This window comes from Vicia villosa, linkage group LG3 (genome assembly GCF_029867415.1).
Source record: "Vicia villosa cultivar HV-30 ecotype Madison, WI linkage group LG3, Vvil1.0, whole genome shotgun sequence".
In the NCBI taxonomy this organism is placed as follows: domain Eukaryota; kingdom Viridiplantae; phylum Streptophyta; class Magnoliopsida; order Fabales; family Fabaceae; genus Vicia; species Vicia villosa.
The window spans coordinates 113,254,452-113,271,914 of record NC_081182.1 but is presented as its reverse complement, the minus strand read 5'-3'; the positions used below and the strand labels follow the sequence as shown (position 1 = coordinate 113,271,914).

At 28.8% G+C, this 17,463-nt stretch overlaps 1 long non-coding RNA gene across 1 annotated transcript; it reads left to right on the top strand.

The window, feature by feature from the left end:
* The first annotated feature begins 4,661 nt into the window (after window positions 1–4,661).
* Window positions 4,662–5,970, top strand: LOC131656550 (uncharacterized). The gene is made up of 3 exons (XR_009300139.1): window positions 4,662–4,699; window positions 5,039–5,075; window positions 5,646–5,970. It is a non-coding gene; the product is annotated as an uncharacterized LOC131656550 (long non-coding RNA).
* Window positions 5,971–17,463: the final 11,493 nt, after the last annotated feature.

Below are 17,463 nucleotides of genomic sequence, written 5' to 3'. Positions count from 1 at the left end.
TATGTTTTTATGCTTTACCAATTCAATCCAAACTCATAATTGCGGAAACTGCTGAATGACAGTTCGATATCACTAATCTCTATGGACACGATAATTTCCTGGATAAATACTTCTAAATCTTTTGTTGCTTGCCGCTTTACCGCACCAACAAAATGGCGTCGTTGCCGGGGATTGGTGTTTTATTGAATTTGCTTTGCAATAGTTTCTATAGTGTTGAGTTTTGTATATAGCGCACATATTGTATATTCTCACTTGTGTATATTGATACTTGTATATGTTTACTATACTTGCACATGTTTTCTATACTTGTAAATTTGTTATAGTATTGTTTGTTTCCTTTCACGTTTTTTTGTGTGTGGTTAGGAATAGCCGGGCGGAAGTAACTTGAAGGAACATTCTTAAATAACATGCGTCGAGCTTACGACGTAAAAAAAACATGTTTAATCTTTTTAGTTTTTGTTTAGTTTAGGTAGTGTGATGCAATTGTCTAAACAAATTTAGATCGGACCAGTTCTTAAATTTCATATCTTCACTTTTAAATTTTTTTAGACAATTTCATTTGGTCTTTTAGTTTGTGTATATTAATAGTTGTGTGTTTGTCTTTGAGCTTGTTTTGAGTAGCTTGAGGAATTTGAGGTGATTTTTCAAGTTTGATTGTTTCGACTTGCGAGTGTATGGTAATGATTTTGTTAAAATTTTGTACACGTTCAAGGTATGTGTTTATCGCTTTCTAGACTTTAGCATATTCATGATACTTAGGATTTTTACAACTTTTATGCCATTCATTCTTTTGTATACTTGTTCGTTTGTGAATCACTTTAGTTCCTACCCTTTTTGTGAGGTAGCTTTCTATTGTTCACATATGCTGGAGATCGACACTCGTGTTCTAACTGGATTTTATTATGCTTAATCTTTTGTTTGTGTTGACTATACGAGGCATGAAAAGGATCAAGGCATTTTTGTTTCATTTTGAGCACAACTACCTAGCCAAATAGTCATTTCACCTTGTGAGTGTGTGATCATTCATAACCCCTTTGAGCCTTTTGACATTATCCATGTTGTTTGAATTCGATGCTTATCTATGAGTATTGATTTCACTTTTTGTATGGATTTTGATTGTTGATTTTTTCTTGAACCCTCAAATTTGTGTTGTATGAATTTTTACCTTGCTTTAGAAAGTAAGGATTATTCACATGATGATACGGTTGAATTCAAGTTGGGGAGAAAAATGATTATGCATTTGTGGTTGATTGCTATGAGGTTGAAATAAAAGAAAAAGAAAAGAAAAGAAATGTGAAAAAGATGTGAAAAGAAAAAGAAAGAGAAAAGTTTTGAAAGAAAGAAAAAACAAACAAAAAAAGTATGGAATAATGTTGTGTTAATAAGTATGTGATTGGTTTGAGAAATTTGGGATTATGAAGAAGTTTGATTAAAATTTTGTGTTTGAACTTTTGTGAGTTGATCACTCCCTTAGGTTTGGGCAAGTTTTTGTTTCGATTAGCCTTAGGAATTATCTCTTGTTTGTTAACCAAGCCACATTACAACCTTGAAAAGTCCTTGTGATTCTTGCCTTTGTGTTTTCAACATGATTTTTGGATGGTTGCATAATTTAGTCTTTTGTTTGCAAGATTGTTGGATGAGTGAAAATACCCCACTTTTGTGTTTTTCATCTACCGATGATTGTGTGCTAGGTGTGATTCATTTTTTAACTAGTGTTGTTTTAGAATGTTTGGTATATTAATTGTATTTAACATTTGTGTCATGTTTATGTTGTCGTCGTAGTTAGTGGTAAGTATATTTACTTTGTGTGTACCGTTTTGCATTTGAGTTATACATTTGTTTCTTTTTTTCAAAACTTGTTGATTTGTGATTTTTGGATTTTTGCGTTTGTTTCCTTGAGTTAGTTGATTCTTGTTTAGGGACAAACAAGTTCAAGTTGTGGAGAGTTTGATAAGTGCAAATTATAGCTATTTTTGCATATACTTTTTAGTGCACTTATCGACTCTTTGATGTTAATTTCAGTTGAATAAACCCAACTTTTGTGTAAATATGTTTAGTTTGTTTATACTCGTGTTTTGATTCCTTTATGTACCATTTGATAGTTTTCTATTCATTTTATAGGTATTGAGGTGTATTTGGAGTATGAACAATAAAGTGTCGAAGACACAGCTTCAAACGCGCGATTTTGAGCAACGGAACCAATTCATCAAAGAATAAGGCTCAAAATAAGGATGATAAAAATCATCAATTTGGTTGCCATTTTGTCATTGTTTTATAGAGCATTGAATAAGCTTTCCAATGCTTCCAACCGGGCGCAAATCGGAGTTACGGTTCTCAAGTTATGGCCGAAACAGTGCATAAATTTTTTATGTTTCTGGTGTGTTTCACCAGACGAATTTTGGGCTCGCCGGGCGAGCCTGACTGGCCACAAAAGTGAAAAAGTTGCTGTGTTGAGCCGCCGGGCGAAGCCATTTTGCCGCCGGGCGAAGCCGTTTTGCCGTCGGGCGAAGCGGTGCTGACAGAAACACGTTTTAAGGGCCAAAAACACATTTTTAGGTTATGGTTTGGGTATTTTTTGCTTCCACTCCATCACCAAACATTTTTTAGTTAGATTAGCTTAGAAAACAACTTCGGAGCTTGCATACGGATGATCCGGGGTGGATTGATCATCGATCGGAGCTGACAAACTGGGAGATTTTTGGTTCATTTCTCTTCTTCTTTGTGTATTTCTCTTTGGTTGGATTTTGTATATGATTTTACTTTGAATTCATGTATATTTGTTGACCACGGTGTTGTATAAAGTTTGCTTTACAAATATTTGTTGGTTTTTGTCTTAGATTTTTGCTCTGTGCTAGGGATTTGAGTTGATTTAGAGATAGACTTCTTGAATCCTTATCTAGGATGATTATCTGTTAGTTTTTGGATTTTAGAGATAAATTTAGAGCTAACAATCTTTATAGGTGTCGAAGCTTAAAACTTTCGTGTTAGTTGTGTCGGTTGAGAGATCGTCGATACGATTGATATGAATGTATGTTGTGTTGTTGAGGTGTGTTGAGAGATCGTCGCCGAGATGATATAGTAGTTCTCTCTACTTTGGGTTAGAAATGACTTAGGGTGTCAGCAATGCCGGATGACATTGATGAGTATTGTAGGTTGAGTATAACTGATTGATAAGTTTAAGTTTGTGAGGAGTAGATTATATGCAATTCCTGATAAGTATCTTCTTTCTGAAAAATGAATTCTTTTTGTGTTGATATTTACTTTAATATTTTTATGCTTTACCAATTCAATCCAAACTCATAATTGCGGAAACTGTTGAATGGCAGTTCGATATCACTAATCTCTATGGACACGATAATTTCCCGGATAAATACTTCCAAATATTTTGTTGCTTGCCACTTTACCGCTTCAACAGGAGTGTAAGAGTAAAATTGAGCTGGTTGAAGTAGCCAATTACAGGTCCAGGATCAGTTGACCAACCAATTACAATAACAGAGCCTGAAGAAACAGTAAGTGCTCATGAATCTAACCTTGGAGTGTCCACTAGGTCTTTGAAGAAATGGAAGAAGAAAAAGAGCAGAGATTGATTAAGTGGTGCTCATGTGTTTTATTTTATGTAAATTTCAGAAAACTTCTTATTTTGTGTTCATGTAATCTTATTTTGTGATGATCTATAACATGTAATGGTATATTTGTGTAATGGTATCTTATGTCCTTTATTTGATTTATTTTGGAACAGACCTATAATATGTAGTGCAATGGTATCTTATGTAACAAACCTATAATATTTAGTGCAATGGTATCTTTGTGTCCTTCATTTGATTTTGTTTGTACTGATATAGCATCATAATACAATTGTAACCGAATAATAACAGTTGAATATACAACAATTTTAAATAACACATTTTCTATTGATCCGAAACCGAGATACACTTTCCATTGAATAATTCAACTGATACACTACATTACATAAACTGATTCAGTTTTGAAATCCCTTACCTAAATTACATAAACTTATAAACTAGTGAAAAAACATCCAAGATATAACAAGTGCAACCATTATGTTATAGCTCTTCTTCTTCTCCATTGCAAGTTTTTTATTCAATCTCTTAGTCTTTTTCAGAACTTGTGTGTACTCCCCAATTATCATTAACAATTTCCTTCAAAATTTCTTTCAAATCATCTTTTGTCATTTCAGAGCATTTGCATTGAATCGACTAAGTCCTCTGGAATTCACCCAACTCATTGTTGAAATTATTTTGGGTGAATATTTTCTATATATCGTATCCACATGGATTGGTTTAATATCACTGCCATTCTATAGTCTGATTATTTTGAGCAAGTAAAAATAGGTGGTTTTGTTGTATTATCCTAAATTGACTCTTAAACGTAAATAATTATTAAAACAATAATGCTAAAAATTAGTTAACAATAAAGGAGGTATGTTGAGCTTTAGGGTTCATCAACCTATTCCTATGCAATTTATTAATCAAATCATAAGTGAACCATCGTTTGAATTATTATCTTCACTTATCCTCAAACTTGATCCCATGTCTGCAGATCAACAAGTTTGAGTTTTTACTCTTATAGTTGAAACATCGATTACGCCAAAGCTTTTTTTGATGACTGACCTTGAATATTTGGTTTGTTTATTTCTGTCTTTAGATGACTCAAACTCATGCTCTGCTCCGGGATTCAGGTTTGTTTATTTCTGTCTTTAGATGGTTGTTCAATGAAAGGGCAAAAGATTTGAACTTTTCATGTTTTAAGTGTGGTTCGAGTTTTCTCCATTTCTATTCATATTTTGCTTTCAATAGGTGTTTAATGTTGCTTAACATACATTCTGGTTTTAGTTTTATTAGTGGTTCAACCTGAAAGTGCAAACGTTTTGAAATTTTCATGTTTTAAGTGTGGTTTATTTTTCTCCACCTCTATTTATATTCTGCTTACAATCGTTATTTATGTCTGTGTAATTTACATTATGAATGGACGGTTCTTCAATGACTTAACTCTTTTTATTTTTATTTTGTTTTTACAGTATCTTTGAGTTATGCAGTATCGAGGTTAAGGAAAAGGTATGTCATGTTGCTAACTTTGTATGAGAAAGTTAGACACATTTCTTATGTTAATTGTTACACATAGCTATTGCTTTCTCAAGTAGCAATTGTTTTGCCATTATTGCAGTTTTCCAATTCTAAAGTAAATATTTTTCAATAGAGAGCATTTAATAATAGCCATTAAATTTGAATTAACAGTTCAGATCTTAATTTTCTTTGAAATTGTTTTCTCATTTAAACGTGTGTGTACTCACTTCAATTTCCAACAATAACTTTCTCTCTCTCTTTGTATTGATTTCTCTCTTCCTTCTCACACTGTAATGTCTTTTTCATTATTCATATTTCAAAGGAAATTTCTAAACGTGTGTGTACAAAAAGGTTTATGATTAAAATCATTCTCAAGGAAACAGTTATTAGACACAAATGAGGTTGGGTTTGTTTTAAATTGTAAATCATAAACCTTATTTTTGGCCAAACATCCCAACGGTACACGACATTCAACTTCTTCTATTAATAACTAAATATGCGGCGTTTTGGTCGGTTTGTAAACGTGAAAAAAATTTCTTAATTGAATGTTGTGTTTTGCAGACCCAGAACAAAGGATGGCATTGGCTGAAGTTGCCGAGCATGATTGGGTTATTGGAAATGATAGGCCAATTGGTAAGTACTCGTGTTGGTGCAAACGCAACAGTCATGTGATTGAAGACTTTGAGGAGAGCAATGTGGTTACTTGATCCACATTCACTAAGTTATTTTAAGTTGGATTTCTCTGAATGTACACATGAAAAGCCCATTAATCTTATTTCATTTTTTTATATCGCTTTGACCCTATTTTGGTATGTTATGATTATTATAGAATTTGGATAGAATCATTGAAATTAAAGAAAATAAGGTTCATTGTTTCTTTTTCTCTTTTGTTTGTGCTCTGAATCATTTTGAAATTCAGAGAAGTGTTTTTTGGTTGAACTTAGTATTTCATAAATTAAAGTACTATTCTTGTCCTCTTCTAGCATATAATGAGCTTTTTCTCAAGTATGTGCAGTTTATACTTTTATATATTATTTATATCAACCATGGAGTGTTCTGCTATATGCTTTTTGAACTTTGAGTGGTTGTTTATGTGTACAAGTTTTGCTGCAAATAAACAATGAAGCTATGTTATACTTTTTTGTTTTTGTTTTGGACCACTCTAAAAGAAAAACAATCGAGCACTTCCTTTTATTTAATGCTTTTTTTACTTCTAAATATGTACCTTAAACAAATGATTTTAGACCAAAAATATGTTCTGTTTATTTGATTATTTAGAACAAAAAATATGTACCTTCAAAAACAACCTTTGACTGTTAATGTGGAATCATGATGTTAAATTCAACTTTTAAATTTGATCCAGTTTTTAAATTTTTTAGTTCCTACTTCATATTGTTGAATTTGTTTATACACACTCTATTAAACATTTTCTACATAAATGGAGTGGATTCTCTATATAAATGGAATGGATAGAAATCATATAACCTACTTCATATTGTTGAATTTGTTTATACACAAGACTAAAACATTGAGGTTGTTTATAAGTTAATAACCAACTAAGTTTTATTTAAATTATTTTAAACGACTGATTAAACCATTATCGGTGAAAACTTATTTAATTTTGATAATCTATGAAGCAAACACATGTTGAGTTTTTAGGTGTCAACTAACAATGTCATTCATTTACAAATTATAATATAGTTGTCATTTTTTGCATTTCAAATAATCTAGAAACTCTAAAAAAACATAAATATTTAAAATAACATAAATATTTGGCTCTTCCTTAAAAGTACTCATACACTTCCTTTTTCAAAGAACAAACTTAAATCACTATACAAGAAAAAATCGTATGCAGGTAAGTAAAAGGTTTTCTGCTATACCTGTCAATCACATGGACTTTGTTTCTTTTAGTTCCATCTTTAATTTTTATCCTATTAGTTTAGTTTCTTTTTAATTCTTTATTCAATTATTTACAATTTTATAGGAGAATATAATTTGTATTAAATTTTTTATTCTAATTGTATTGCTTACATGAGAGAATAAATTATAACTATTAGAATATGTATTAACAATCAAAATCGAACAATTTTACAATTTAAAGTTTCAATTCATTATAATTTAACTATTAAACCTCTACAGTACCTTTTTTATTCTAATCACTAAAATTTACTATTTTCACGGGTCATTATCACCACAATAAATTTTTTTTTAAATGGTTAATTTCCATTTTATATATGCAATTTGGTCAAACTTTTTTACTTTATATTTTTCGTATTGTTCAAAAAACGCTACTCTCTATGAAAAATCAATTGCATGACAATATAATTTTTTTTTTAATATAAATAATTTTTTTATTTATTTCACGGGTCACTATCAACCTAATATCTATTTTAATTTAATCAATCATTATCTTAATTTGAGAGACAAAAATCTTATTTTTTAAATATTTTTTTTCCTAAGATTATTTATTACACTTAAATCTATATGATGGTTGTTTAATCTTACAATGTTTGATTACCTAGCTAAAATTTTACTTTTGAGAGATTTTTAGGTAATTAACATCATATCACTCTTTTAGCTTATTTTTAATTTATCTTATTTTTAATCAATCATTATTTTAATTTATCTCACGGGTCATTATTTTAATGTTGTTGTGTCCTGTATCCTCATTATCGTGGATCATACACAGAGCCGTCTCAAACTTTGGAGAGGCCCTGTGTAAGAAGTTGAAGTTATCATCAATTAAATTGTGAAATATTTTTAAGAGGCCCTACTTAAGCGTAAATTAGCATTGGAATATATAATCGGAGGCCCTTTTTGCCATAGCTTAAACATGAAAAAGTGTGAGGCCCTGTGCTGTAGGTCGCCTTGCACACCCTCAAAGACGGCCCTGATCATACATATTTGTTAGCTTCTTTCTTCTTATAATATTATGAAGTTATTATTCTTCCAAATTGATATTTTTCATATATAAATAATTTACATAATCATTAATAAAATTGCTCGCAGTGACATTTACGCATATTATTTATATTATTCAAAAAATATTACATCAAATATTCGAATACCCGTGCGGCAGCACGGGTCTCTTACTAGTTTATTAATCAAATCATAAGTGAACCATCGTTTGAATTATTATCTTCACTTATCCTCAAACTTGATCCCATGTCTGCAGATCAAGTTAGATAACCTTTTACAGTTATGAGATTCGATCTCTCAGAATATCAATATCGATAAGAGTAATAAAGCACAATAATTATGAAAACTCATTCATAATTCCATCTCTGCAAATTATGATTTAATTAATATAGTAACCTAGGGCAAAAGTTTGAACCTTTTCTTTCGATCAAAGATTCAACAATAATTTAATATAAAAACAAGGTTTCTTATTGATAATAAACTCAAATAATTGTTCACAAGAATTAATCAATGGTATTGCATGACCATAGGTTAACTACTACTTTAAACTCAACACAAGAAGATTAGCTCTCTATGGATATGAAGAACACACAAAGTTTGATTGAGGTATTCATCTTCATCAAAAGAATCTCTTCAATTGGTGTAGAATCCACCTTCAATTATTGTTCTCTGCTGCAGAATCCGACTTCTCTCTTAATTTCGTTCACCAAAATTTGCACACCCATAATGACGGCAAGGGTTTCTTTTTATAATAAAAACTCCTGATTCGTTGTGCTCGCGGCGCGACACAGACTCCCGCGGCGCGGCCCAAAATAGTGAGTTTTGCGCGGCGCAGCCTCTTACTCCCGTGGTGTGGCCTTGCTTTATCTTGCCTCTTTGCTTTGCTTCCAATTCTTCCAGCTTTCTTTCCTCTTCATGATCTTGTAAGGCTACTTTTCAGTTCCAAACCTGCTTCAATAATACCCAAAGTGATTCGATTTGCTTCACAACTTGAACTAAACTTATAAGGTTCAATTCTTACCGAAAAACCAATGAAACTATCATAATTTGCTTAAGTTTATAACAGAAAATAGTTATACTAACACACGAAAATACCATAAATTTACTTCTGACACTCATCATCCCACAAGATCATACCACATCCATTATGCAGAAATTTGTATCACAGAAATTCGAATAAATCAAATAAAGATATAACTACTAACAATGATGATTTCCAGAAAACCCAAACACTTACCAATGAGTTTCTGCATTTCCAGAATTTTCGTTTAGGGTTATCAATGGTGTTTGATACCCACATCTTCACTGCCTCGTTACTGCCATAAGTTGGCAAAAATCGTCCAACCGAGTTTCCAACAGATGATGATTTGCTACCAATGACCATACGCGTTTGTGTGAAGAAACTGTGGCGACGATGGTAGGCGACGAAGGAAATGGATACAAGAACCCTGAAATCCCAATGAACACGATGGATGGTATAAGAAGATGAGTTATCTATTAACACATATCCATGCTGGAATTGCCATGGTGTACAAATGTGAAAAAAATATTCCACGTTGGAAAATAATAGAGAATCGTGGAGGAATCTGGATGCTTAGGTGGCAAATAGGGGTCTGGTGAGAGAATCTACATAAATTAAGGGGATTTTTTTTTTTACATGGACTAAAATTTAATATCGCTAATATTACATGGGGGATTTGTATATTTAACCTATAAAATAATAAGCCAAAATTTGATTTACTTTTAGGATGACACCAATTTTTTCCTTGTACCTGCGTAAATCTTATTGCTTTCTGCCTTGTATATTCTTCAACTAGTAAGATACTCGTGCTTCCGCACGGGTAAATTTATTTAATACTGTATGAAATTTAATCAGATACGTATAAATTTAAAATACAAAATTTATTTGATGCGATATAAAATATATTTAAATACAAATGTAAAATGAATAATAATCATATGAATTTAATTGTATTAAATAATCATTAAAAAAATCGTGAAATGAAGAAAGAAAAAATTTAAAAATAAGGATATTATCTCTCTAATAAAAACAATGATTTATTAAAATAAAATAAGTATTGTGTTGATAGTGACCCGTGAGATTACAATATTTTTAACTTTATCAAAATTAAAAAATAAATTATTTTTTAGAGTTGATACATAAATAGAGAAAAAAATTAAAATGAAAGTAAGAAAGTGTGGGAAGAAAATTTGAGAGAAATTTGAAATTTTAATTAAGATAGAGAAAGTGTGTAATGATCGATTAAAATATATTAAATATTGTATTGATAGTGACCCGTGAGATAAATAAATATTTAATTTTATTAAAATTAAAAAAATAGATTATTAATAATTTTTGTGATTAAATGGAAAATAATTAAAATGAAAGTAAGAAAGTCTGGGTAAATAAAATGTGAAAGAAATTTGAAAATTTAAGTAAGAGAGAAGAAGTGTGTTGTGGAGAAAAAGTTGGTTATTGAAAAGTTAAAAAGTTGGACCAATGAGAGACCAACAATTGGCATTTGGTTATTGAAAAGTTGAAAAAGTTGTATGTGATTTTGTTAGTTACGGAATTGCCCTTTTTTATGTGTAAAGAGTTTTTTAGCAAAGGACATATTAGTCCGATTGGTCAATCACTTAGTAATAGTTTGTATAGTAGATTCCACACTAGTTATATACTACTATATATAGCGTGCGTTCGCACGGGTCACGTAAAGTGTCGATATAAATAATAAATAAATATATAATGATGGTTAATAAATATATATAAAAGATACGCAAATTAAAAAGAAAAAACATTTGAAATTATAATTGTCATATAAATATTAATTTAATTTAGTTAGAAATATATATAATTAAGTAGTCATCTACCCGTGTGTTCGCACGCATCATACAATATCGTTACAAATCTACCATGAGTAGTCATCTACCTGTGTGTTCGCACGCATCATACAATATCGTTACAAATCTACCATGAGTAGTCATCTACCCGTGCATTCGCACGGATTGCACAATGTTATAAATAATAAATAAATATAATATATGTGATTATATTTATTTGATTCGGTAACATGTACCAAATTTGTTGTCCAAATTTTGTTCATTGTCACTCATACCCCTATCTTATTATAAGCATTTGAAATCTTTTTCACTTATTTTAAATAAAAATTTCAATATATTTAATAGATTTATTATTTCAAAAATATCAGTTATGGCTTAATATCAACATATAAAAAATAACGAAAATAAATAATATAGTAATGGTTAAAAATGTAAATAAAATATATATAGATTAAGTAGCTTTGTCCCGTCGAAAAATGTATATTTTAGTAGAAAAATAAAGAAAATAATTAAGAAATTATTTACCCGTGCGTTCGCACGGTTCGTATAATATCGTTATAAGTAGTAAATTAATATAATATAGTGATAGTTAAAAATGTATATAAAATGCAAAAAGAATAACAAATTTTTGTTCTTATAACAAATTATGTATTCACCAATCATAATTGTCTCAAGTTAAATGTAATTTTATACGTAAGTAGTTTCGGCCCGTCAAATTTTTGTTTTTATAAGAAATTATGTATTCAACTATCATAACTGTCTCATGTTAAATGTAAAGTGACAATAATAACCATATGCCATCAATATTGTCACTTTACTCAATTACATATTAGTTAAAAATTAAATCTAAATAATATAAACAATATTTTTCCTTTTATAAAAATAAGGATCCAGGTAAATAAATAAATAAAAGTCAAATGATCCATTATTAAACAAGGTTTATAACTTTGTATTAAAAATTTAAATAGATATTATTGTTAATTATTATCCACATATCACATAGATTAATAGTTATAGATAAATTTAAAGAATAAATTAATCTAAAAAATATATGGGTCATGCTAACGAGTGCCTCCGGGGCACTGGTTAAGCATTTTAAATAAAGAAATTATTATAGATCAATGCATTGAATAAACACAATATTCTTTAGAAAAATTAATTATTTATATTTTCAATGCATTGAATACATATATTTTAGGTAAAAAAACTTATCTTTTTAATCTATTAAATAATGCTTTACTTACCTTTTTAATCTCTTAACCAGTGCCCCCGGGGCACTCGTTAACATTACCCAAAATATATTAGTCTAACAATTTCTATCTCTTTTATCTATAGTTATAGATTAATTTTCACATGAAAATAAAATAAAATAATCATATAAAGATCTCTATGAAAGAAAGTCTCCTAAATTTAAGTGTCAAATAGATAAATATGTGTAGAGAATATTATTGTACTAATTTACGGAACGGTGATGGAATGAGAAATTATAAAATAATATATCATTTAAAATTAAATCAAATTAATTTTTGAAGATATAAAAACGTGTTATCAATACCTCATAGGATGCAAAGAACGTGTTATCAATTCTTTATTAATACCTTGATAATAAAAGGTATAAATCAAGTTACTATATAGAATATTAGATTTGGAATATTAATTTATTGGAATAGGCCATTTATTGGAATATGCAAGTTTGACAAAGTTAAAAAACAGATGCGTGTAAACTAAATTCCAATCATAAATGTGAGAGTATGAAATATTCATGCGTGTAAACTAAATCCCAATCATAAATGTGACAGTATGAAATATTCCTTCTAATTATTATATTATAGGGTCCTGCTAACCGGTGCCCGGGGCACCGGATAAGGAGTATTAAATGAGCATTATAAGGAGTATTAAATGAGCATTAGTTATATTTTTATCCTTATAAAAAAATGATAATTAAATATATCTAATTATTATGTTGACTCAAATTAATTTATTCATTCAATTTCTCTTTTATATGCAACATAATTTATACACGTGAAAATAAATGAATTTGGGGTTCAAATATTGAATTATCATTTCAATTAGAATTTCATTTACTAAAAACAAAATAAGCAAAATTAAAATTCATAAAAAATTAACAATAGAATATTGCAAAAACAAAAAATAATAACTAAAAAACACATAAAAATTCATATTCAATTTAAATATTCAAATATTTTGATAAATTAAAAAATATATATAAAGAAAACACTTTATCCACTTTAAACTAAATATGAAAACAAATAGTAGTGTTTTTTGAAAATAAAAATTACTAGGCATTGAAAATAAAATATGCAGAAACAGTAACTAACAATAAATAAAAATTGAATGTAATAATTGTAACGTATCAACTTTTTTTTATGGTTTAGAAAATTTATATCTTTTGTCTTAAATAATACAATTAATAAAGTCTTTTTTAAAGATTATTAATAAATTCAAAAAGCTAATTAATGATCCTTAACGAGTGCCCCGGGGCACTCATTAGCATTGCCCTTAGGGGTGGCAAAACGGGCCGCCCGCCCCGTCTAAAGCCCGCCAAAAAACGAGCGGGGCGGGCATGCCCGCCAAGTGAAATGGGCACAAAAATCATGCCCGCCCCGCCAAGATGGCGGGTTGGCGGGCGGCGGGCTTGCCCGCCTATTTTTATTTTTATTTTTTTAAATAGATTAATAGGTTTTTTTACCTTTTAATTAAATTTTTCACTTAGTTTTTAAAACAATTTTTTATAAAAACAAATTTGACTTAAAAAATATTACATAGATTTACGAATAAATATATAAAATAAACCATCAAGAATTGAAATTACTAGAATTAACTAAAAAAGAGAGAATTTTGGAGGAGCGGCGGGCTTTGGCGGGCGGCGGGCATTGGCAGGGCGGGCTATGGCGGGCGGCGGGCTTTGGCGGGGCGGGCTTTGGCGAGCGGCGGGCCTAAAATCCCAACCCAACCCGCCATTTTTTGGCGGGTGGCGGGCCGGCCCCGCGGGCCACGGCCCGTTTTGCCACCCCTAATTGCCCTATATTATATACTATAGATAAAAATATGGAGCTATCAAAATTTCAAAAACACAATTTATTATCATTATTAAAAAAATATATAGAGTATGAGGATTTGAAATATTAATTTATTAGAATAGGCCATTTATTATAATAGGCAAGTTTGACCATTTTGAAAAGTTAAGAAACAGCATGCGTGTAAAGTAAATCCCAACGTAACAGGTATGAAATACTCCTTCTAATTATTATATTATATTATATTATATTATATTATATTATGAAAAACATAATTTTCTAACATTGAATACAATAATTTTTATGTGAAATACCTTTTTAATGTTAATTGCAAGCGAAGTCGAAACGGTTCTTTAGACTATGTGATACTGTCTATGCACACTTAATTAATAGTGTATATAATTAATATTATATATATAAGCATGCCTAATTAATAGTGAATCTATATTTTTATTCCCATAAAATAGAGTAATAGGGTAATAATGACAAATAGAGACATGAATAACGTTGTTCAATTGGTTGTTAAAAAACAAATCATAAATGATGTCTAAAAATATTCTTAAATGATATGTAAATTTTTTTTACATTATTAATGCAAATTAATTAATTTTTATAAATATTTTTTTAAATAAAATGAACAGACTATTCTACATTTTTTATGCGGCGTATATAATTAGACATTCACCCTTTATCTATTATTTTTTGTTTTCAATTATTTTTTTAAAATTATAAAAATAAATAATATACGAATTTAAAACGGTTTTTTTTCGAATACCTTCCTAATGTTAATTTCGCAAGAAACAATTGATATATATTTATTAATTAACTTTCTAATATGATTTTTTATAAATAAAAGGAATAAACTGTTCTTCATTTATGTTTTTAAAGTTGTTGCAAAAGGTTTTGAGTAACAACCATGTTTTTTGAGCGTATATAATTAGATAGTCACCATTTATCTTTTTTTTTACCGTGGTTCCAAATTTGGCGTAGCTTAATCCTCCATGCCTAAGTAACAAATCCCCTTTTATATTCAATTTAATTTTTTTATTTTTTAATTAAAAAATTTTCTAAAGTGGTTAGAGTAAATAATATAATGGCTCCAAACATGTAGTATGTTTTATTGATTAGGTAAAAAAAGTTAATTTTTTAATGTATATATTCTGTAATAGTTACTACACATATATTTAAATTTTATTTTATTAGAGATAAGTGAATATAAATCTATAAGTAACTTTGTTTTTAAAAAAATCAATACACAATTTTGGTTTTGGATTATCATACACAACTAATAAAGTTGTTAAAGAAAAATAAACATCCATATACGACACTTTTCCACCATTATAAGAATAAGTCTTTTCAACGCGGAAAGATTATAATAAAGTTTGCAATTGAACAATTATACTTATTTTTATTTAATCCCACTCAAATGCATAAATTAAAGATGAAATAAAATTAAATAGATAAAATTAAATTAATTTTCTTACATTTTTGTTTAATTGTGTGTCCAAATATTAATAGAAATTAATATTTATGGATTGAAAAGCTTATATACTTTGGAATGCTTTGAATGTAAAGAATTTTTATGGGGAAATTTATTACTTAAAAATCGTTACGTAGAGAGCATTTTTTTAAATGATTTACTATTCATGTATTTCATTTTATAAGTTATTTATTTACTATATTTTGATTTTTAATTATAAACAAATTGAAATAAATCTTATTAAAAAAATCAAAATTTCTAATTTTTTATATAAATTTTATATTATGTATATGTCGTTAACTTGATAAATATTAAAATTCATATATATCAAATTTATATATATATATATATATATATATATATATATATATATATATATATATATATATATATATATATATATATATATATATATATATATATATATATATAAATTTATATATTTTTAATGTATTATAATTCAAAAAGACATTGATGAGTGAGGTAAGGATGTATACAAAATATACGGTATTAGGAAGAGACACATATAATAGAATGAAAAATAAATGAAATAATTAATGCAATAATCACTATACATAATTTGAATACACAATGATGGTTAAAGTTTTATGTAATAATGTCTGTAATTAATGTTGTATAGGGAATGATGGCTATAATTTTGTGTAATAATGTACGTAATAAATGTTAGCTAGGCTAATTATGGATGAAAATATTTAAAATAGAGAAATGATAAATAAGGGCATGATAAATTCTAGGAAATAGAATATGGACCTAAAGTAGGGGTGATCGCGGTGCGGTTTGGGCGGTTTTGACGAAAAAAATCATCCGAACCGCAAGAGAAAAAATCGTGCGGTTTGGTTTGGTTCGGTTGGCTTTTAAAAAAAATCCGAACCAAACCAAACCAACCTAATGCGGTTTGGTTCGGTGCGGTTGGTTCGGTTTTTTAGAAATATTTTATTGAACCATTAATATACATATAGATGATAACATAAATTTGTATTTAGACATTCATACACTATCAAATAACAACAAAACCCGTCATATTTTGACAATAACTTTCTATTTAATATGTAAAAATTAAATTAGACAAAAGTGGAATAATAAACATAAAATAATAGTATAAAATAATATAAAAATTATTAGAATGAAACAAAAAAATAGAAGATACGAGAGATTAGTGAATGTGAAAAAGAAAAAACAAAAGAGTTGAGAGATTAGAGAAGAAGATGTGCTATAAAAACGAAACTGAAATAAGGAACATTTGCATAAAAATGAGAAGGTGAAAAAGAAAGAATATAAGAGAGTAAAGATTATAGAAAAAGAGGGAAGATGTATGTGGCAAAGAAGCGATAATTCTATTAGAGATTTGAGAAGATCGGGACTAAAATCATGTGTAAGGATGAGAAAATTGTTCGTAATCATAAGGTTAAGGTATTATAGATTTAAGTTTGGGTTGGATGTGAGTTAAGTAAAAGTTAGGCTGTAACATAATGCGGTTTGATTCGGTTTGGTTCGGTTTATAAAATACAAACCGCAAACCAAACCGAACCATGCGGTTTTGTTAAAATATGACCCAAACTAATCCGAACCAAATGCGGTTTTTTGCGGTTTCGGTTTGGTTTGGTTTGGTTTGCGGTTTTCTATTGGGTTGGTTTGGTTTTGATCACCCCTAACCTAAAGCCAAAATCATCCATACATTTAATCCTAACTTGATTCAATACTAATAATAAAATAAATAAAAAATAGTAAGAAAAAAAAGGAAAACCAAATGGGGAGAACCCCTTCCAAAACTCTCGATCTACTTCTTTATTTTATTTTTAAAAAATATAATATAAAAAATAAAAAGAAAGAAAAAATTGAATTTTCAACACAACAGTCAATTCACGTGAAAACAGTACTCTCTTCCGCACCATATTTTTCAATCTCTCAATCCAAATAATTATATAATTAATAGTTTGACTATTTTTTTTTAAAATCAATTAAAAATAAATAATGAAAAAATAAATGAAATAATGCCTTTATTCTTCCCACTCATTCTCCAAAAAACGTGAATCCCTCAACTCTTCTTCAGCTTTTTGCGAAAGCATGTTCAATGTAAAAA